Raw genomic sequence first — 23,250 nt, 5'->3', positions numbered from 1 at the left:
TTTCATTTACAATCTCTAGGGGTAGGATGCAGACATCAGCACTTTTTTAAAGCTCCTAGGTGATTGCAATGGGTGGCCAAAGTTGAGAACCAATCGATTAAAATCAGAGTATCTGGGAACACTTGGTTTCCTATTCCCACATGACAAAGAGTGGCTAAGGCTCAGGAGCCGTTCTCCAACCCCAACTGGCCTCATCATGCATTTTCATAACCTACACATACCACATGCCTATGATCCACAACTTATGTATCTGCTCGAGGTCCCTGAACCCCTTCTCCTCCCAGAACGCTCTCTCTACATTCCTCATCTCCCCCGCTTTTAAGAGGGCCACTAGCAAGAAGCAGCCAAGCAGTTTCTAATCAAGTCAATATGTATGCAGTGTATGACTGAGCAATTCCACCCCTAAGCTTCCATCCAAGAGAAATGAACTCACATGCCCACAAAAAGACTTTTACAAGAACATTCATACACCTTTATTAATAACAGCCTAAACTGGAAACAACCCAAATAACCATCAACAGAAGAAAGGATAAACAAGCTGCGGTACATCCATTCAATGGAACAATTGGCAATAAAAGGGAACAAATTATTGATCCATGCAAAACACGGATGAATCTCAAAAACCTTATGGTGAAGGAAAGAAGCCAAACGCAAAAGTGTATATGCTACATGATTTCATTTATATGAAATTCTTTTAAAATGCAAAACAAAGATATGGGGATAGAAATCAGAATAGTGGTTGCATCTGATGTGGGAGGGGACACTGACTATAAAGAGTCATGACAGAACTTTCTGGAATGATATGAATGTTCTCTATCTTGATCTGGGTGATCATTACATGGGTGTACACATTTGTCAGAACTCATCAGATCATACTGTTAAGATTTGTGCATTTTGATCTATGCAAATTGTACCTCAATAAATTTAACCACTAATTAAAAAAAAAAACTGTCAAGATGCAGCGTGGGGTAGGGGAATGTGTGTGTGTGTGTGTGTGTGTGTGTGTGTGTGAACTTAGGAATTTGAGTCTTGACTCCTCTACTTTCAACCTGAAAGATCTCAGGCAAAGGAGGCAGAAGTCAGGCCTATAAAAGTGAGAACAATAGCACTCTGGTAAACACAATTGATTAGCTACCCAATTCCTTTCTCCCTTGCTAACTCTAACGAGGGATGAAAATCACATACTCACTTTCCCAGCCTTCCTTGCAACTAGGAGTGGCCATGTAACCTAACACCATAATATGCAGACAGATGTCTAGAAGAGATTTTGCATTTCTTATTAAAAATTAATAAAGGGGGGGACATCGGAGGGGGAGACGAACCATGAGACACGATGGACTCTGAAAAACAAACTGAGGGTTCTAGAGGGGAGGGGGGTGGGAGGATGGGTTAGCCTGGTGATGGGTATTAAAGAGGGCACGTTCTGCATGGAGCACTGGGTGTTATATGCAAACAAGGAATCATGGAACACTACATCAAAAACTAATGATATAATGTATGGTGATTAACATAACATAATAAAAAATAAATAAAAATAAAAAAATAAGTAAATGGCAGGTAAAAAAAAACGAATAAATAGAAGGAACAGTTGTAGCTGGTGCTATCCTTCCCTCTTCCTCTTTTTTGCTTTGAAAACAGATGTGATGCCTGGAGCAGGGGCAGCCCTCTTTAGACCATGAGGCTATAAGCAGTTAGAAAAAGCCATGGGAACTCAGAGATACTGGTCCTGACACTGCTGAGATGCTAAATCAAGGTCAGCAGCTGCCTACCTCCAGACTACTTCTTCTATGACAGAAACAACCCCCAGTTTATTTAGACCACTGTAAGTCAGGCTCTAAGTTCCTTGCAACCAAAAGCATCCCTAACTACCCATCACCAAAGATTTCCAGGAGGAATAAGTGAAGTCATCTTTATGAAATCACAAAACCTTGTACCAGACAACATTCAATGTTCAGTACATACAAGTTCTTTCCTCCCAAACCCCCTTACAGAAATCTGGACTGCTTGATAGCAAAAACTGTATAATGGGTTAAGGTGGATTTTTTTTTCCTAGTTAATGAACAGATAATACAGGCATGTGTGATAGCCAGAATTTGGTGCCCACCATGATGTCCACATCCTACTCCCCAGAATCTGCAAATATGTTTCATGACAGGGGAGGATTAAGACTGTAAATGGGATTAAGGTTGCTATACAGCTGACCTTGAAATGGGGACATTATCCTGGATTATCTGGGTGAGCCCACTGCAATCACAATGGTCTTTAAGCATAAAAGAGAGATGAAAAAATGTGAGTGTCAGAGGGATGCAATGTAAGAAATCAGTGCAACTGAGCACTGATTGTTTGAAGATGCAGGAACCATGAGCCAAGGAATGGGGGTTATCTCCAGAAGCTGAAAAAAGAAACAGTTTCTCTCCTAGAGTCTCCACAAGGAATGCAGCCCTGCTGATGCCTTAATTTTAGCTCAGTGAGACCCACTTCAGACTTCTTACCTCCAGAACTGTAAGGTAATAAATCTGTGCTGTTTTATGCCACTACATTTGTGGTCATGTGTTACAGGAGCCATAGGAAACTAATGCAGTGGTATTTGGAGGCTGAAGTGAACACAACAAACAACCCCTTCTCCCATCAGGATTAAAGAACTTCAAATAATCCAGCCAAACATTCTAAATCTTGATCTGGCTAGTGGTGTATGCACATGCAAACATACGTACATTTTGTTTGCCATATATGCATTATACATCAATTAAAAAGTCAAAAAGGCACAGCAAATGTCATGAACATACCTTTTCAGAAAAGTCCCCCTAAATCCAGTCAACTGAGTCAGTAGGCTGGGAGGGGACAGGTGGCAGTTTACAGAGGAGTGGCCAAGTCCCACCATCAGATGGTAGGGACTGGAGGCAGAAGCCAGCTCAGTTAAGAAGCTTCCACCCTCTGACTGCCCTCTAATGCCTGACACACCTGTCAGTCTTGCTTTCATACCACCTTCTCCAACATCTTTCCACAAGCATGTTGCCACCCTTACCTAAGATGATCCTCCAACTCTATTTGTCCAGTAAAACCTTTTTTTCTAAGATTGATTTTATTTATTTATTTATTTATTTGACAGAGAGAGAAAGACAGCGAGAGAGGGAATACAAGCAGGGTAGTGGGAGAGGGAGAAGCAGGCCTCCCGCTGAGCAGGGAGCCTGATGCAGGACTCGATCCCAGGACCCTGGGATCATGACCTGAGCTGAAGGCAGACGCTTAACGACTGAGCCACCCAGGTGCCCCAGCCCAGTAAAATCTTTATTTGCACCTCTTGTCCCAGTGTAATTAACAGTGTGTCCATGTTAGGATGATAAATCATATAACCACCTACCTTGAACAAATTGTTGAAGAAGTGGCGTTCGGGGAGAAGGAACCCAAGGGAAGAAATCACTGTCCCTAGTACACCCCCTCCCAATGCTTCTGAGTTATGGCAAAATAAAGAGGAATGAGAAGTCTCACTCACTGTTTGGGTCTGACCATGATCATACCCTCTGGCCCACTGACAACACCAGCCTCATCATCACAAGGATGAGCTCAGAACAGCCAAGGATATGGATCTATAAAACCTCACTCACGTCCTGCCCCTGGCCCAAACCAAAATGCCCACTCCATCCTCCCTGGGCAAAAGCCATGTGCTTAAAAGCATCACGTGGGACCCATTCAAGGTAATTAACAACCTGTTAGATGTCATAAACCAGCCCCACTCCCCGGATCTTTTCCCAACCTTGGGACTTAGATGAAAGGCAGACAAATTTGGTTTCCACTTATCTTTGGGCTAAACTTTTTTTCTTGAGCTGACTAAATGACATCCTGCCTTCTCAGGATCAGAAAACACAGTCTATTTTGTGTTCAGTGACTCTGGAGTCCCTGTGAAAGTCACCTTGCAGGAGTGATGTGGTGAATTCAGCCCAGTTTGGGCTGGTTTCCCAATAGCATGAAGATAATCAGACTTTGGTCTGTCGCTCAGCCACCTCCTGAGGCTAGAGACACACAACAGTGTCCCATTAGGCTCACCTGACAGGCAGCATCAACAACCAAACATGCGGGTGGATGAGTCTTCAGAGATTCCAGTCCCCAGCTGTGAAGTCTTCCAGCTAAGTAACACGGTCATCATAGGACAGAGACAATCCATCCCACTATGCTGTGTCTGAAGTTCTGACCTGAAGAAACTGTGAGAGATAATAAATACTGTTATTATTTAAACCACTGTGTTTCTACGGTAATTTGTTATGCAGCAGTTTATAATGAATACATAAAGAACCTGAATCATACCAATGTCATGTAGCATGCAGATGTAAAATCCTATGGAAGGACAGGGATTGGTACTTTTTGAGGTATGTAACCACCTCTGGACCAATCACAGAGTCCAGGAGAAAGCTACACCCTGACTGACCCAGCTGGTGGCCCAAATGGGACACCATGATGGACAACTCCACTTGCAAAGCAAGGAGGGGGAGAAGGGTCCTCTCAAGAAAATTATGCTGTTAGACAAAAGCAACGTCAAATACAGTAACCTCATTGCTTATCTCTTTTCCACTCCTGCCTTTCCTGCTCCTGCTAACTATAGTGATGTCTTCTGCTGATGGCAAAAGTGTTAGCCCATTCCTATTAAAGATATCTCCACTGATGTTTCCCACAGATAACTGTGCTAGGACCATGGATATCAATGCTATTGCCAAGGTCAGTCTCTCATTGAAGCTGGAACTCTCTACCCACTGATGCCTTGAGCTGTATTTTTCCTTTTTATGGTCATTTTATTGTATTCATGGCCTTAGGAATCAGGTATTATTCTGAACTGAACTATACCATCAAACCACTCAATTTCTGTTCCAGTTACTGTGCTGGAACCCAGCACATGTCCTCCGTGTTCCCTTTACATAAAAAAGTGACTCTCAACCTTGGATGCATATTAAAATTACCTGGGGAGCTTTTAAAAACAATACAAATGCCCAGGCCCCACTCAAAGCCAATTATATTAGATTCCCAAGGTAGAAGACTGAGCATTTGTATTTTTAAATGCTACTACAGAAAATTCCAGAATTACAGCCAGGGTTGAGACCACTGATCTGGAGTGAATCAATCACACTCCCCCAAGGTTGGCAGGACTACTCTCATGGCCACCACAGCTCCCTCCTTGTCATCGCCAATAGCAAGTTTTATGAGTTCCACCATCTAAATGTCTCTGGTATCTGCCCATTTCAATCCAGTTTCATCAGCACAGTTTCATCAGCACAACTCAGCACAAGACACCATCATCACTTGCCTGGCCCACTCCAAAAACCTACTTAGCCTTCCCCCTTCTCTTCCTCACTCTGCTCTCCACTTCCAATTCTGCCTCCTTGCAATGCTTCTACACACAGCGGCGAGAGTGACCCTTTTAAAACAAAAGTCAGGCAATGTCATTTCCTTGCTTAGAAACCATCAGTGACTTTCAATTGGACTTAAAATCCAAACTCCCTATCAAGACCTTCAAGGGTCTAGTACCTGTCCCCTCTCCAGGCTCACCTCCTGACATTCCCCCTGATCACTAAATTCCAATCATCTTAGACCAGCCCAACCCAAGAGAACTTTCTGTGATAAATGGAAATGTTCTGTATTTGCACTATCCAACATGGGACCCCACAGCCAGCCACATGCGGCTATTGAGCACTTCAAATGTGGACAGTGTAAGTGAGGATCCAAATGTTTTATGTAATTTTCAATTATGTAAATTTAAATAGCCACATGTGGTTAGTAGGTACCATACTGGACAGAGCAGTACCTGGATTTCAAGCATGGCAAATTCTTTACCTCCTCAGGGTTTTAAAACAATTCTCTCTGCTTGGACCTGGACATGAGAGAGGAGTGGTTCTCCAAAGGAAAACAAGGGAGAGATATTCCCAGACTAAGGGACGGTGTGGAGGTAAAAGCAATAGGTGTCCACCTCAATGAGGGAGAAATCAGGGCTGACTCTAGAGCAAATAATAGGGAATGGTAAAGGGACAGCCCAAAATGCTGAGTTCAAGTTAAAGAAGTGTTCAAATGTGAATGTGGTACCACACAGTGGAAAAGCAAGTTGCAAATACATACAGTGAGTCCACTGACATAAATCCAGAAATCCACCCAATGAAACAATACACTGTTTACAGCTTCAAACATATTAGGCAAAACTAAAGAAAAACAACAGAATGATAAACAGAAAATTCACAACAGTGATGACTTCTGAGGGAAGAGAGAAGGAGACACAATCAGGGAAAAACAGAGCAGTCCACCCAGAGCACAGGTATGGTGTTCACTGCTGCAGAGAATTTTAAAACACTAAAACAGGGCACCTGGGTGGCTCAGTCATTAAGCGTCTGCCTGCAGCTCAGGTCATGATCCCTGCTCTGCGGGAAGCCTGCTTCTTCCTCCCTCCCCCTCTCCCCCCCATGCTTGTGTTCCCTCTCTCTGTCAAATAAATAAATAAAATCTTTTTTTTTTTTTAAGATTTTTTATATATTTATTTATTTGAGAGAGAGAGAATGAGAGACAGAGAGCATGAGAGGGAGGAGGGTCAGAGGGAGAAGCAGACTCCCTGCTGAGCAGGGAGCCCGATGTGGGACTCGATCCCGGGACTCCAGGATCATGACCTGAGCCGAAGGCAGTTGCTTAACCAACTGAGCCACCCAGGCGCCCATAAATAAAATCTTTAAAAAAATAAATAAGTAAAACACTAAAACAAGTAAAAAAATCAACTGATCTGTTTTTCACTTTCACCAAGCTCCAGAAATTCTTAACAATGTCAATGATAAAATACTCCTCCCCTAAAAAAAAGCTTTCGTTGGTTTAAGTTCTAAAAATCGTTGCAATGGTTATATAGGTATGTATAGAGATACATACATGTAAGCTTCAAATTTTCACATTTTATTGCTTATCCTTTATGCCAGTTATCAATTTTTTTGTCTTTCAGCTCCAAATTTTTCCTTCTCTGACCTGCTATGAGATTCTGGAGTTGGATCCTGTGAATGGTTCTCCTCTGTCAGCTGGAATGTTATGTCAGCAGAGGGTGCTGGAGGGACACTGCAAAAGGGTGGAGCGTCTATTCCTGGTTGGAAAGTTAGGGCATGGCAGCCAGCAGGTGGCTTCCCAGGGGGTTTCAGGAGTACCCCAATGAGAGTTTTGCAAACATCCCAATGGACTGTTTTCTGCTCACCAGCCCTGGCCTTCAGTACTTCACCACTGTGTGGTGAACCACAGCCCTTCCTCTCCCACAAGGTCCAAATCTCTTCCTTGGGCAGGCAGCACCTTACAATTTGTTCCTTCCTTCATGTGGTAGACAGAATCAAAAAGTGGCCTCCAGGGACGCCCCCCCCACCCCCCGCCGGTGTACATGCCCTGTGTAATCCCTAAGGCTGAGAATATATGAAGTCTCATCTTGTGATTAGATTATGTTTTATAGCATATTCAACTTTAAGGAAAGGAGATTATCTGGGTGAGCCTGACCTAATCACATGAGTCCTTTAAGTCTGGGTCTAGAGGTGAGAGACAGGAAGTCAGTCTGGCTGACACCTTGATTTCAGCCCTGTCTTTTTTTTTTTTTTTAAGATTTTATTTATTTATTTGACAGAGAGAGAGAGAGAGAGAGAGGGAGAGCAGGAACAGAAGCAGGGGGAGTGGGAGAGGGAGAAGCAGGCTCCCCGCTGAGTAGGGAGCCCGATGCAGGGCTCGATCCCAGGACTCTGGGATCATGACCCGAGCCGAAGGCATACGCTTAACGACTGAGCCACCCAGGCGCCCCTCAGCCTTGTCTTACCCTTACCTTGTCATAGCTACAGAACTGTGAGCTAACAAATAGGTGCGGGGTTTTTAAAAATATTCTTTAAGGTGGTAAAATACACATAATATAAAATTTACCATTTTAACCATTCTTAAGTGTACAGTTCAATGGCATTAAGTACATTCACATTGTTGTGCAACCATCACCACCATCTGTCTCCAGAATGTTTTCATCATCCCAAACTGAAACTCCTTCCCCATTAAATAATCCCTGCGTCTTCCCACAAAGCTGCTAGAAATCAATATTCTACTTTCTTTTCTCTATGAATTTGACTATTCTAGGTACTTTGTGTAAGTGTGTGCATACAGCATTTGTCCTTCTGTGTCTGGCTTATTTCACTCCATATGTTTTCAAGGTTGTTCTACAGGATATCACGTGTCAGAATTTCCTTCCTTCCTTTTTAAGGCTGAAGAATAGTCCATTACATAGACATACCACACATGTTTATTCATTCATCTATCGATGCATACTGGGTTTGCATCCACCTTTTGGCTATGGTGTATAATGCTGTTATGAGCACAGGTGTACAAATAACTCTGCAAGTCCCTAATTTGTAATTATTTGGGGTGTATACCCCGACGTAGAATTGCTGGATCATATGGTAACTCCATGTTTAATTTTTTGAGGAACTACCATGCTGTTTTCCATAGCAGCTAAATAGGTATTGTTTTAAACTGCTAACTTTGTGCTAATTTGTCACTCAGCAATAGAAAATTAATACACTTGAGTGCTCTCTCCCAGCCCTAGAGATAGTAACTGCTTCCTATATGTGTTAGTCCCATACTGTTTAGGGTTTTCTTTACCTCTCTTTGTAGCTAATCCTACTAGTTAATAATTCTTTATAAAATTTTCCCTATTCAAACTACTGATGTGGTGTGTGTCTCCTGAGTGGCCCCTGATGGACAGACTCTTTAATAAATGGTGTGTTCTATACAGAAGGTAATTTGGAGAACTAGCTTCATAACCAGCCCCTGGCATACACAGCAGATTCAGCAACATCCACTCATTTTCTGTGGTAAACGCTTAAGAGTTTGAATTTGTTTGGGTTTGTTTTGGGTGCAATTCATATCTCTAACCTCTGTGATATTGTATATTCCTGTTTTTAAATAAAATATTGGAAATAGGGGCACCTGGGCGGCTCAGTCATTAAGCGTCTGCCTTCGGCTCAGGTCATGATCCCAGGGTCCTGGGTTCGAGCCCCGCATCGGGCTCCCTGCTCAGCGGGAAGCCTGCTTCTCCCTCTCCCACTCCCCCTGCTTGTGTTCCCTCTCTCGCTGTGTCTCTCTCTGTCAAATAAATAAATAAAATCTTTAAAAAAATATATTGGAAATAAATGATAGCACAGTGATCTAAAGAAAAAGAACTTGAGTTTCATCAATTCTGTGATTCTATCTGATCACTTGGAGTTTTTATTTGTGTTAAAAATCTAAAACATCGGGGCGCCTGGGTGGCTCAGTTGGTTAAGCGACTGCCTTCGGCTCAGGTCATGATCCTGGAGTCCCGGGATCGAGTCCCGCGTCGGGCTCCCTGCTCTGCGGGGAGCCTGCTTCTCCCTCTGACCCTCCCCCCTCTCATGTGCTCTCTCTCTCTCTCTCATTCTGTCTCAAATAAATAAATAAAATCTTTAAAAAAAAAATAAAAAAAAAAAATCTAAAACATCAAAAAGGTATAAACTACAAGATGTTAAATTTTTTGGTGGTTCCAAATTTTGATTCATATATTAAACATTTTATTAAATTTGAATATGTTTAAAATAGAATTTTGTATTTCCTTTTAAATTATTTATTTTAAATCTAAGTATGGATCAAAAAATAATGATTATCACTGAACATTAAATCTTTACTGAAAATAGTTTTGGTGTATAAAGGAGGAAAGTATTAAAAAATAATCTAGCCCAGGTGTAAAATATTAGGTATACCACTGGGAGTACGCCCATTAATGGTTACATTAGATTCGTACTCACTGTACTGTTACAAATATTGCTTTGTCTTTATTCAATATATTAAAATAATTTTAAATCAAACAGCACAAAGACATACAGAATAGGTCTAATTCTACCTTCTAAATTCCCTTCCCTAATCTTGTGCTCCCTAACTTAATTTCCTTCAACCTTGCTGTGCAGACTCTTGGTTCAAGCTTTGCTCTGAAGACAAAACAGCAATATTGGGACTTTAAGTTTCCTAAATTTTCCTCTTCTTGGCTGCTACTTTTTTAAGATTTTATTTCTTTATGGGGGGGGAGGGGCAGAGGGAAGAGAAACGCAAGCAGATTCTACTGCACTGAGCGCAAGGCCTGACCCAGGGCTCAATCTCACAACCCCAAGATCAGACTTGAGTCAAAACCAAGAGTCAGATGCTCTACCAACTGTACCACCCAGGCATCCTGGCTGCTTCTTTTAAAATAAAATGATGGAAGCACTGAATTCTTCCAAAGAGAAAGACATGGAGAATAGAGGGGCCTTTTTTTTTTTTTTTAATTTTAAGTAATCTCTACACCCAAGGTGGTGCGTGAACTTACAACCCTGAGATTAAGAGTCACATGCTCTACCAACTGAGCCAGCCAGGCACCCTAGGATGTTTTTCTTCATACATACAGTTTCTGGCCATGGTCCCTTTGAGCCAGAGGCTTGCCCCTCCCTGAACTGTCCTCCAAGAACTCTGTGCCTCTCTGAAGACCCAGATGTCTGTCGACTTCATGTCCTATCAAGCCATGAACCCCAGAGCAAGCACACAGGGGCACTGATTCCCAAACCAAGTACCCACATATTGACTGGTTACCATAGCAACGAGAGCTGAGACACATTAGCCCCTGAGCCACTCCATCTGCAGGCCCCACCGAACCCCACAGCGAGGAGGGTTATCGATTCTCTCTCTACATAACTCTCTCCTTCCTGCCACTGCTGCATATTTACTCCACAGCAATACTGAGCAATAAAGGGCCCCCAGATCATCCATGCCCCTCATTCATAACTAAGGGAGCACAACAGAATCAAGTAGGGAGCTCTTTAGAAGTACCTGACACACTGTACCAGAATCCCCAGGGCTGGGGGCTGTGTTCATGTATTTCAAACATGGTGATCCTCATACACCACCCCAGTTAAGAACCACTGCTGTACAGAGCATGAACAGAGTTTACAGAAGGAAATATCAATGGATTTCAGACATAAGATGCTATCCTTGCCCAGAGACAAGGACCCCACAAAATGATACTATATTTTTCACCTATCAGATTGACAAAGATCAAAGTTTGATAATCATAAACAAAGAGCTAATGCCCCTACTTTATAAAGTGTTTCTACAAATGGATAATGAAAAGAACAATAATCTAATCCAATAGAAAAAGGGCAAAGGAGATGAGCAGATAGTTGAAAGGAAAATACTGTATTCATAAGAAAATCTAATACAACAACCCATACAAAGGTACCAAAAGTTTGGTAATACACTGATGAGGTCAAAGGGGAATAGGGCGGTGAGAAGGCAAATTGGTACAACTCCATGCAGGCAGTACTCAGGAAAACTGCAAGCACTTTTCATCTTTGAGCCATTAATTCTACGCCTAGGAATTTAACCAGCTGATATTAATTGCACATGTGTGAAAAGATTTAAGTAGAGGGCTGTTCATTTGCAGCATTGTCTGCAGCAGCAAAAGATCAGAAATAACCCATTTCCCAACAGGAGACCAGTTAAATCAATTACAGTACAGCCATACAGTGAAATACTCTGCTAGACAACCATTTAAATAAAAGAAGTCAGATCAATGAAACAATCCCAAGACATTTTAAAGTGAAAAAAAAAATTACAAGATAGGGAAAAACAGTATGTGATTAATGGCAAAATTATTTTCAGTAATGATCATTTAATAATCACTAATAATCATTATTTTCTCAAGTCATACTTCAGATTTAAAACAAGTAATTAACTATTTTTAAAGACTAAGTTTCTATTTAAAAATATTTCAAATTCGATACATACATATGTAGCATATGTATACTTGTGTTATACAGATTAACTATGAAAGATACACACACACACACACACACAAACTGGTTACACGGCAGATCTCAATAGACATTTTTCCAATGATAGAAAGATGGCCAACAGGTATATGAAACAAGGTGCTCAACATCACTCATCATCAGGGAAATGTAAATCAAAACCACAATGACTTAACACCTCACACCTGTTAGAAGGCTATCACCAAAAAGATAAAAAATAAGTGTTGGCAAGAATGTGGAAAAAGGGAACCCCAGTGCACTGTTGATGGGATTTGTAAACTAGTGCAGCCACTATGGAAAACAGTAGTGTTTTGTAGAGTTTTAATTTTGGGGGGAAACTCCAAAATTAAAAGTAGAACAACTATATGATCCAACAATTCCATTTCTGGATATTTATTCAAAGAAAATGAAAACACTAATTTGAAAAGATGTATGCACCCCTATGTTCACTGCAGCATTATTTACAATAGCCAAGATACTGAAACAACCTAAGTGTTCATCAAGAGATGAATGGATAAAGAAAGTGGGGTGTGCATATACAATGGAATGTTATCTGTCCATTAAAAAAAAAAAAGGAAATCTTGCCATTTGTGACATGGATGGAACTTGAGGGCATTGTGCTAAAGAAATAAGTCAGAGAAAGACAAATATCATATGATCTCATTTATATGTGGAACCTAAAAAAAAACAAGCTCGTAGACACAGAGAACAGATTGGTGGTTGCTAGGGGGCGGGGGAGTGACATGGGTGAAGGGAGTTAAAAGGCACAAACTTCCAGTTATAAAATAAGTAAGTCATGGAGATGTAATGTACAGGATGGTGACTATTGTTAATACTGTACTGCATATTTAAAAGTGGCTAAGAGAGTAGATCTTAAAAGTTCTCATCAGGGGTGCCTGGGTGGCTCAGTCGATCAAGTGTCTGACTCCTGATTTTGGCTCAGGTCATGATCTCAGAGTTGTGAGATCAAGCCACAAGCTGAGCCCTGTGTGGAGCCCCCCACCCTTGATCCCCGCATCAGGCTCCCCGCTGGGCCTGGAGACTGCTTATCTCTCTCCCTCTGCCCTTCCCACCCTCTCTAACAAAATAATAATAATAAAAGTTCTCATCACAAGAAAAATGATTTTTTGTAACTATATATGGCGACAGATGTTAACTAGACTTATTGTGGTGATAATCTCACAATACATACAAATATGTCATCATCATATATATTTTTAAAGATTTTATTTATCTATTTGACACAGAGAGAGAAAGCACAAGTAGGCAGAGAGGCAGGCAGAGAGAGAGGGAGAAGCAGGCTCTCCACTGAGCAGGGAGCCGGACGTGGGGCTCGATCCCAGGACCCAGGGAACATGACCTGAGCCAAAGGCAGCTGCTTAACCGACTGAGCCACCCAGGCACCCCAATCATTATGTTTATATACCTGAAACTAATATAATGTTATATGCCAATTATAAATCAATTAAAAAATTAAAAAGGAGAGTTATAAGCATAACAGAAGAAAAACATAAGTACTCGGAGGCAAGATGATTAATTTGCAGATTCTACAGGAATGTGGTGTAGCTGTAAGAGAAAAGAAAGATTATTTCCCCAAGCAAGGGGGAAAAGAATGGAGATGCTGGGGATCGAACCCAGGACCTCATGCATGCTAAGCATGCGCTCTACCACTGAGCTACATCCCCACCTGCTGGCAACACTGCTTTTCTAAGCTGTTTTCATGAAATAAATCAGAAATTTGCTCCCTTAAAAAAAAACAACTGGTCATAGAGATAGCCAGGAGGTTTGAGGGGGGAGGGCAATGAGGGTAATGCAGAGGGTGTGTAGGGGGAGGTTCTGGGAGTTAGGAATGAATGGAATTTACTTTTCTCTCTATGCTTTTTGTACTACTTGAGTATTTTACCATGTAGGCATTGCTTACTTAAAGATGTAAAATAAAATAAAAGAGAAAATAAAGGTTAAACAAAACCACTTTTCTGCAACAATCCTCCCACTTTACAGATGGAACACTGAGGCTACTAAATAAGAGAAGGGGCCTCTCCTATCTACAAAGCCTCCAGCTCCTCCAAGCAGTGGGACCACCTCCCTCCAAGCCCCAGAATCCTTGTTCTTTTCAGGGTTAGAGACTATCCATGCCTTGTTGCCATGATTTCCATGCCTCAGCCAGAGCAGTACCCAGCACAGGGCATCCATCACTTTTGTTAATCCTTTCATCCTGCAACCAATGTTTGTTGAGGACTGACCATGGTCTAGACATTATGCTAACTGCCAGGAGTACACTAATAAGTCCCTCCTGACCTTGTAGATAGGGCTGCCATGTACATACACATAGGCTGTGCACTACACAATTTCAGGAAATGCCGTTCACATAAACTATTATTTAACTGGTACCCCCTGGATTTGTGCCAGGTAAATCTAACTATACCCAGTGGCCTTGCCCATATGTCCAATAGCCCAGTGGAAAATATAGCCCAGTGGAGAAAATAAAGTAATACATATATATTTCTTTTAATTGGAATCAGGGCAATATAAGAAAAGAACCAGGTGTTATAAGAAAGAACAAAAGGAGGGACCTATTTTGAGTTCCACATAAGCCATTCTGAGAAAGTGATATTTAAGCCAAGAAATTATGTTAGTTAGGAATTTTATTTAGTTGCTATTAACAGAATTTCATAGCTTCAACAAAACAGTTTCCAATTTCTCTCATTCCATGAAAAACCAGAAGGTAGACAGCCCAAGACTAATTTGGCAGCTCCATAAGTTATCAGGAGCCCAGCCTCCTTCTGTCTTTCTGCTTTACATTCCTTAACATGTGACTTTCATTCTCTAGGTCACCTCGTGGTCCAAAATGGTTGCTAGAGCTCCAGCCACCACATGGGCATCACAGACAACAGGACAGGGCAAGGACATTAGAGAAATAAGGGAACACGCCCCCACCATTTAAGGAGATGACTGAGCTTTACAGAATACTCTACTTCTACCTCACTGGCAGAAAATGGTCCCATGAACATACCATGCTGCAAGAGAGGCTGGAAAGCGTAGTCCCTAAGGCATCGCCCAGAGTTGTTACTAAAAAGGGGGAATTGTTTTTGAGAAGCAATGAGCAGCCTCTGCTATGGACTAGGAGAATAACAGGAGTTAATTAAGTGAAAGAGGTGGTAGGGGAACAGGTTCCAGGCAGAGGGAACACAAGTACAAAGGCTCCAATGACAAAAGGAGGTTGGTGTGTTCTCAACTGAAAAGAGGCCAGGGTGGCCAAAACACACTGAGGAGGCAGTGAGGAACCAAGAGAAGGAGCAGGAAAAGTATTCAGCCGCCTTATGCACAACAGCAAATGCAGGTGCCTACCTCCCACTCTGGGGAAAGCCTTGGAATCAAAGAGACCCATGTTCACATTCTAACTTCACTTCTTGCTCACTGAGAGCCTTTGGGTAAATCTTTTAACTTGTCTGAGTCTGTTTTCTTACTTGTAAAACAAGACTTATATGGGAAAAATCTATAGATCTATTATGTGGATTAAATAAAATAATGTATGTAAGTTAGCACAGCACCTAACACATATTTAGCACACATTATTATTTATTAATTACATCTTTGACCAAAAAGACTTACGTAATTGTGACACAGTCAATAGTCAAGGTTGTATCCCCAGCTTTGAACAAATCACCACATCACCAAATCATCCCACCATAGTTAGTGCTTAAAAAATGGTCACTCTTCCCATTGTGACTATTGCCAAGAAGAGTAGACAGCTCATCAGAGTTCCTTCCGGGCTCTTTCTTGACTCCTCATCCCAGGCCAGCCAACTACAGATCTATCCAATCTTCAGCTCACCTACCTTAATGACAAACTAGAAATAAGGGTGCAGGAATGAGGGAATGACGTCCCAAGGAGCTAACAAACCCCCAGGTGACTAGTTAGAGTCCCAGTCTCTCTGTTTTGCTCAGGCTGTAAGAGTAAATAAGCTCGGCCCCAATGCAGAAATGCTTACTGCATTGAACTTTAATAAAACCCACACTTGGACTCCAGGAAATACTGTCATTTATATCCCCATTGATTTTCTAAGCCTATTTTATTATTCCTCTTCCCGGTGACGGTTGTATATATTTTGGGACTGCATTCCTTTCATAAATAAGTAAATATGTAAGTAAATACTAATAAGAGCTAACTGTTATTAAGTGCTTGGGCCAGGGAAAGGGATGGTGCTGCAGGGCTTTGCCTCTGTTAGTTTATTCCCCCCGTTATAACAACCCAATGAGGCTGGCACTCCGGTGGTTTCCATTCTACAGAGGAGGAGACTAAGATCCCAGAGGTAAGGTCCCTCCCCCCAAAAAGGAGCAGGGTAGATGCTATACAGTCTAGTAGTTCCTCAAAAAATAAGCACGGAGCTGCCATATGACCCACCAATGCCACTCCTAAGTGTATACCTACGAGAAATAAAGACATGTCCATCCATGTTCATAGCAGCACTAGTCATGAGAGGCAAAAAGTGGGAAAAATTCAAATGTCCATCAACAGACAAATGGACAAACACAACGTTATATATGCACTCGAGGAAATATTGTTCAGCCATAAAAAGTAATGAGACCGGCATACTACAGCATGGATGAATCTTGAAAACATTATGCTAAGTGAAAGAAGCCAGACACAAAACGCCACATATTGTATGATTCCATTGATATATCCGGATTAGCCAAACCCATAGAGACAGGAAGCAGACTGGTGGTTGCCAGGGGCTGGAGGATAGAAGGGAATCAGGAGTGACTGCAAGTGGAAACACGGTTTCTTTCCAGGCTGTCGGGGGGGTGATAAAAATGTCTGGGGCGCCTGGATGGCTCAGTCAGTTAAGCGGCTACCTTCGGCTCAGGTCATGATCCCAGGGTCCTGGGGTTGAGCCCCACGTTGGGCTTCCTGCTCAGCAGAGAGTCTGCTTCTCCCTCTCCCTCTGCCTGCTTATGCTCTCTATCAAATAAATAAAATAAAATATTAAAAAAAAAAATTCAGGAATTAGTGATGATGGTTGTACATCTCTATAAATATACTAAAACCCACTGAATTGTATACTTTTACATTGTGAATTTTATGGTAAATGAATTGTATCTCAATTTTTATTGAAAAACAGGGAGAGCATAGATTTAAGCTCAAGGCCATGTGATCCAAAGGCTTGATTACTGCATTCTGAGCAGCTCATGTGGACATGAACCCAAACTCCACTTTACTTCCTAAGTGCCTTCCTTCCCTTAGTACCTACCAGTCAAGCTTCTGAAGTCAATGCCAGGCCAGAGAGGGAAATGCTGAGTGCCTGAACTAAGGCAATAGTTTGAAAAAGCCAACAGTCTTTCCTTTCTCTAAATCCCCTGAGCATGGGGCTGGCTCCCTCCCAGGCCTGGGACCCTGAGCACATCACAGAGTACTCCATTAATGGAAGCTTTACGTCATTTGGAAGCTTCTGGGGCTAAGAAAATCTCAGTGGTCAGCAAGTTAATCACAACTGCCCGAATGAGGCCAGCTCACCCATTAATAACAAGCCAGTTCCTGAATTTCTCTAACTGTAGATTCAACAACTATGGTAGCCTGGCCCCCCAGGCTACATCTTCACCAATACATAATAATTTGTACTTCTGCAAGTGTTCCCAGTTCACACACACACACACACACACACACACACAAGCCTAAAGAAGACCCCAAGCAAAGAACATGGTCTGGCACAAAGGACAGGGGCTTTAATGTTTGAGAGTCCTGGGTTCAGATTCTGACCCTACCACTTAGGGGCAGAGTAGCCTTAAGCGGGTCACATAATTTCTCTAAGCCTCAGTTTCCCCATCTGTCAAATAACTTCTACCTCCTTCATGGTTATACTGGAACTAGGAGATGTTATATCTGAATGTTCCCGCTTGCAGTGGGGCTCAGCACATGGTAGCTGTTATTAACTGTAGTATTAAATGACTTGGGTCATTTCCACATCATGTCCCCCAACACACTGAAGTTTGGGGTATGGCAGCAGCCACGTGGCCAGAAAATGATTCTATAATTTTAGTGCACCTGGATGCTTGTTTAAAACACAAGCATTTGGAGCGCCTGGGTGGGTCAGTCAGTTGAGCATCTGCCTTCGGCTCGGGTCATGATCCCAGGGTCCTGGGATCGAGCCCCGCGTCAGGCTCCCTCTCCCTCTGCCCCTCCCCCCACTCATGCTTGCTCACTCTCGCTTGCTCTCTCTCTCAATGAATGAATAAAATCTTCTTAAAAAAAAAACAAAAACAAAAACGCAAGCATTCCCTGTGCTCGCTTCGGCAGCTATACATACACTAAAACATAAGGATCCTCAACCCCTGCAATTCTGATTGCAGGGAGGGGGACTGAAGGTGCTGCTCAGTGTTTGAAACTTTCAGATAATGGGGGCATCCGGCTGGCTCAGTTGGTAGAGCATGCAACTCTTGATCTCAGGGTCATGAGTTTGAGCCCCATGTTGGGTGTAGAGATTACTTAAGTAAATAAACTTAAAAAGAAAAACAGAAATCAGGGGTGCCTGGCTGGCTCAGTTGGAAGAGCGTTTGATTCTTGATCTTGGGGTCATGAGTTCAAGCCCCATGTTGGGTGCAGAGATTATTAAAAAAATAAATAAATAAACTTTAAAAAAGAAATCAGATGCCATTTGGATTTCAAAAGAAAACAAAACAAAACAAAACAAAACCCAGAAAAACCAACTTTCAGATAATGGTTCCCAGCCCTGGTTACACACCGGAAAGGTTGGGCTTGTTTGTTTTGATGCCTGGATCCTACCCCTACAGATTTTGATGTCTTGGGACCCTTGTGTTGCTGGGACATTGGTATTTTTTAAGGTTCCCAGATGATTCTAATGTGCAGTCAGGCTGAGAACCCCTGCTATAAGCCAATGCTTCTCAAAACTGTGGTCCAGGGACCCATGGCATCAGCAGCACTGGGAACTTTTAAAAAAGCACAATCTCTTTCTTTCCTCCAACCTACTGAATCAAACTCTGGGAGTGGGTCCCAGCACACAGTGGTTTTAATAAGTCCTCTGGGAGATTCTGATGCCTGCTCAGGTATAAGAACCCCCACTGTGAGGCATGGTATCCCCTAAATTGCATAATGATAAGAATCACGTTGGGGTGTGCTTACCATTCCTAGACAAGCCCCCTACCCACTCACCCAGATTCTGAGAGGCTGGAATGGAGCCTGGGTATGTGCATTTTTTAACAAGTACTCCCTTACTCTCCTGCTCAAACTACCAAGGGCTCTTACAGCCCTTGGAATTAAATCCAAAATCCTCTCCTCAGGACACCCCTTCTGAACCTCAGGCAAGTCAAGGCAATGCTGGGTCAAAGAAACACCACCCAGGGGCACCTGGGCGGCTCAGTCAGTTAAGTGCCTGCTTTCGGCTCAGGTCATTACCGCAGGGTCCTGGGATCGAGTCCCGCAACGGGCTCCCAGCTCCCTGGGGAGCCTGTTTCTCCCTCTCCCGGTCTCCTGCTCGTGTTCTCTCTCAAATAAATAAAATCTTTAAAAAAGAAAAAAAAAAAGAAAAAGAAACACCACCTAGTGAGGGGTGTCTGGGTGGCTCAGTCAGGTAAGTGGCTGTCTGACTCTTGATCTGGGGTCAGGTCATGATCTCTGGCTGGTGAGACTGAGCCCCCAGTGCAGCTCCGCACTCAGCAGGGAGTCGGCTTGTACCTCTCCCTGACCCTCCCCTCACTAGCGCCCTCTCTCTTTCTCTCTCTCAAATAAATAAAATCTTAAAATAAAAAACAAACACCACCTAGAGGACTAAAATCCCCACCCACCCTCTTAACCACCACCACCACCACCACCACCACGTCTTAAGCCTCACGGGTTTCTTTAAACTGTTATAGAGGCTGTTTGAGGAAGCACGGGAGGGTGCACACAATTTCCCTGAAGAGCTTCTCCGGCAAATACCACAGCCCTCCACCCCCTCATCCCGGGGGTACGTTCGCGACCCACCCCCCTCAACACACACACACGTGACGCCGAGAACTGAACACTGCATGTACTGTTTTCTCCTCTACATACACACCTATGAGAAAAGTTTAATTTATAAATTCGGCGCAGTGAGAGATTAGCAAGAATAATTACATAGAACAATTTTAAAAATATACTGTAATAAAAGTTGTGTGAGTGTGGCCTTTCCCTCTCACAGCCCTGGTACTCACCCTTCTTGCGACCACGTGAGGTGATACACGGAGGCAAAGTGAGGTGGGTGACGTCGGCGCCCTGACGTAAGCGCCCTGACGTCGGCGCCCTGACGTTGCCGCCGTGACGTAGCGTTAGGCGTTAGGCACCTTTTGACCTACTGTGGATTCGTCACAAGGAGGAGCGTCCGCTTCAGACGGCAGTTGGTCCCAGGATAACCGAAACTGCGGTTAGAGAAACCGCAGATAAGGGGGATTACTATAATTACTCTTGCACCCAAACCACTATTATCTGTCTTCTCTTTATTTAGACCATAACCTAAATCAGAAAATATTAAAATATTAAAATCTATGTACATGTCACATCTGCATACACACACCACACTGCACATACAAGTATCTACCCAGAACACTTCCCGAAAACCAGCTCTGTGCCCCTGCCCTGCAGCATTCACACCCCTCTCTACCCATCTACATGCTCGGTTGTCAGAAGCTTTGCTCGTTCTGAACTACCTACGGCCCAAGATCTTTGCTGAGATGCTGGAACTGACCATCAGCGGGGAACAAACACGAGTAGCCTCCTACCCAACAGCAGCCCCTCTTCTTCCCAGCTCCTCAATTCTGCGCAGGGATCAGGTGGCCAAGCACTCAGGGAAGGTGCCCCATCTCCCGGAGATACTTCTAAGCTAAGGGGTGGCAACCTTTCAGACCCGGTAGCTCCTTTTTTATAATAAAAATGTTTATAATCGCCCCATTACTCTTCCTAAAGGGAAATTGAACACATAATTTTTTTTCCACACAATTTTTTTTGTTAGGTCGATGTAATAACCTCATTGTAATATGAAGGAAAAACTAAAAGGATATCTATAATAGATAATAGGCATTTTAATATATAAATGCTCAGACACCATTGCAAAGAAGGCATCAGAATGAAGCAGCCAGATGCTTACAGCTAGACTTAACTATAGAAGGAACAGCCACAAACATGGACAGGCATGGACCAGCTGATGGTCCCTCAACCACCACCAAGCTGGGGCGCCTGGGTGGCTCAGTTGGTTAAGCGACTGCCTTCGGCTCAGGTCATGATCCTGGAGTCCCTGGATCGAGTCCCGCATCGGGCTCCCTGCTCAGCAAGGAGCCTGCTTCTCCCTCTGACCCTACCCCCTCTCATGTGCTCTCTCTCTCTCATTCTCTCTGTCTCAAAAAAAAAAAAAAAACACCACCGAGCTGATTGCCACCAGTGATAGGAGTTCCTGAAGTAGAGGAGCAACTCTTACTAACATTCTCAACAAAACAAAGTACAGAATTCCTTTGTTAACAGTCTGTGGCTGCATCCCTGGAAAAGTTGGTCTATATTAAAACACTCAAAGCTGTTTATATGCAAGTGGAGTTAGGTTCTTGGCTCAAATGATTATAAGGAATGTTTAGAAGGGACACTCCAGTGGAGGAACTGACCTTTGCCTTGCAGGATGTGTAACATCTCTGACTCTCCCAGCACTGTAATGCCCCTGGCACCCTCTGATCATTGTGACAACAAAAATGTCCCCATACATTTCCAAAAACACCCCCTGTGATCAGTACTGTTCCTGTGGAAAACTGCAGGTTCCAACAAGGAGATGGCCCTCTTGCTCCCTTCCTCCCACCCTTCCTGTTTTGAATGCTGTTGTATTAGGACATAGTGCTTGGAGCTGTGGCAGTCATTCCGAGGCCATGAGGTAAAGACTAAGCCTTCACAGAGACACCACCCTAGTACCTAGAAATCACTGAGTGACTTCCCCAACTCTCTAACTGCCTACCTCCTGACTTCAGATTATACAAATTAATCAAATGCCTTTATTGTTTAAGTCTTATTATTTGAATCTTCTCTCACTTGCAGTGGAACATATCTTTACTGATAGAGGTAGGATGAACAGGCCAGTGTGGGTGGGTAGAACAAATTTTATTTTTCATTTATTTATTTGAGAGAGTGAGAGTGAGTGAGAGAGAGTGAGCGAGGTGAGGAGCAGAGGGAGAAGCAGGCTCCTTGAGGAGTAGAACAAATTTAAAAGATCTAGGCCATATGATGATTTGATGCTCAGGGCTTTACTTTAAATACTCTCAGCAAAAACAAACAAAAAAAACTGATTCCTGGGCGCCTGGGTGGCTCAGTCGGTTAAGCGACTGCCTTTGGCTCAGGTCATGATCCCAGGGTCCTGGGATCGAGTCCCACATCGGGCTCGAGGCTGCTTCTCCCTCTCCCACTCCCCCTGCTTGTGTTCCCTCTCTCGCTGTGTCTCTCTCTGTCAAATAAATAAATAAAATCTTAAAAAAAAAAAAAAAAAACTGATTCCTAGTTACAAGATGAATAAGTTCTGGGGATATAATGTACAGCATGGTGACTACAGTCAACTATATCATATATTTGCAAGTTGCTAAGAAAGTAGATTTTCAAAGTTCTCACCACACCAAAAAAACTGTAATTATGTGAGTGATGGATGCCTTAACCAACCTTATTGTGTAATCATTTTGTAATAGATACATATATCAAATCATTACATTGTATACCTTAAACTTGCACAATATTATATGTCAGTTGTATATCAATAAAGCTCGAGGAAAAAAAATTGTGTGGAGGGAGGACTGGGGTGGGTTTGACAAGATTTTTTTTTTTAAAGATTTTATTTATTTATTTGACAGAGAGAGAGTGAGAGAAGGAAACACAAGCAACAGGAGTATGAGAGGGAGAAGCAGGCTTCCTGCCGAGCAGGGAGCCTGATGCAGGGAGCCTGATGCAGGGAGCCCGATGCAGGGAGCCCGATGCAGGGAGCCCAACACAGGGTTCGATCCCAGGACCCTGGGATCATGACCTGAGCCGAAGGCAGATGCTTAACGGCTGAGCCACCCAGGCGTCCCTTGACAAGATTTTTTAAGTTAAATCTTTAGAAATCCCTCTTGAGAAAAAATGAATTTTGGTGGTGGGGATAGATTCAAAAAGACAGCAAATGCTGATAACTGTTGAAGCTGGGTAATGAATATACTACCCACATACATATTGTATATAATTGTGAAAATTATCATAATAAAGTGGGAAGATACACAAAAATTTTAAATGTTAATTGTTTTTTTAAATAAAAAGTTTGGTTTGCTTCTCTCCTGGAGCCAGGCTATAATTCCTATTTTGTTTTTTGGTTTTTTTAGAAGAATTGGAGACTATCCATGAGGGTTGGTGGTCAGAATCTACATCACACAATGGGTCCCTATAGATCTTATCCTGAAGGTACAAATTA

General features: G+C 42.8%; 1 non-coding gene across 1 annotated transcript; it reads right to left on the bottom strand.

The window, feature by feature from the left end:
* Positions 1-13,432: 13,432 nt before the first annotated feature.
* TRNAA-AGC lies at positions 13,433-13,504 on the bottom strand. The gene has a single exon. It is a non-coding gene; the product is annotated as a tRNA-Ala (tRNA).
* Positions 13,505-23,250: the final 9,746 nt, after the last annotated feature.

The sequence above is a fragment of the Phoca vitulina genome, unplaced genomic scaffold, assembly GCF_004348235.1.
Source record: "Phoca vitulina isolate PV1807 unplaced genomic scaffold, GSC_HSeal_1.0 scaffold110, whole genome shotgun sequence".
Lineage (NCBI taxonomy): Eukaryota > Metazoa > Chordata > Mammalia > Carnivora > Phocidae > Phoca > Phoca vitulina.
The sequence above is the reverse complement of the archived record's forward strand: the minus strand, read 5'-3'. Positions and strand labels throughout refer to the sequence as shown.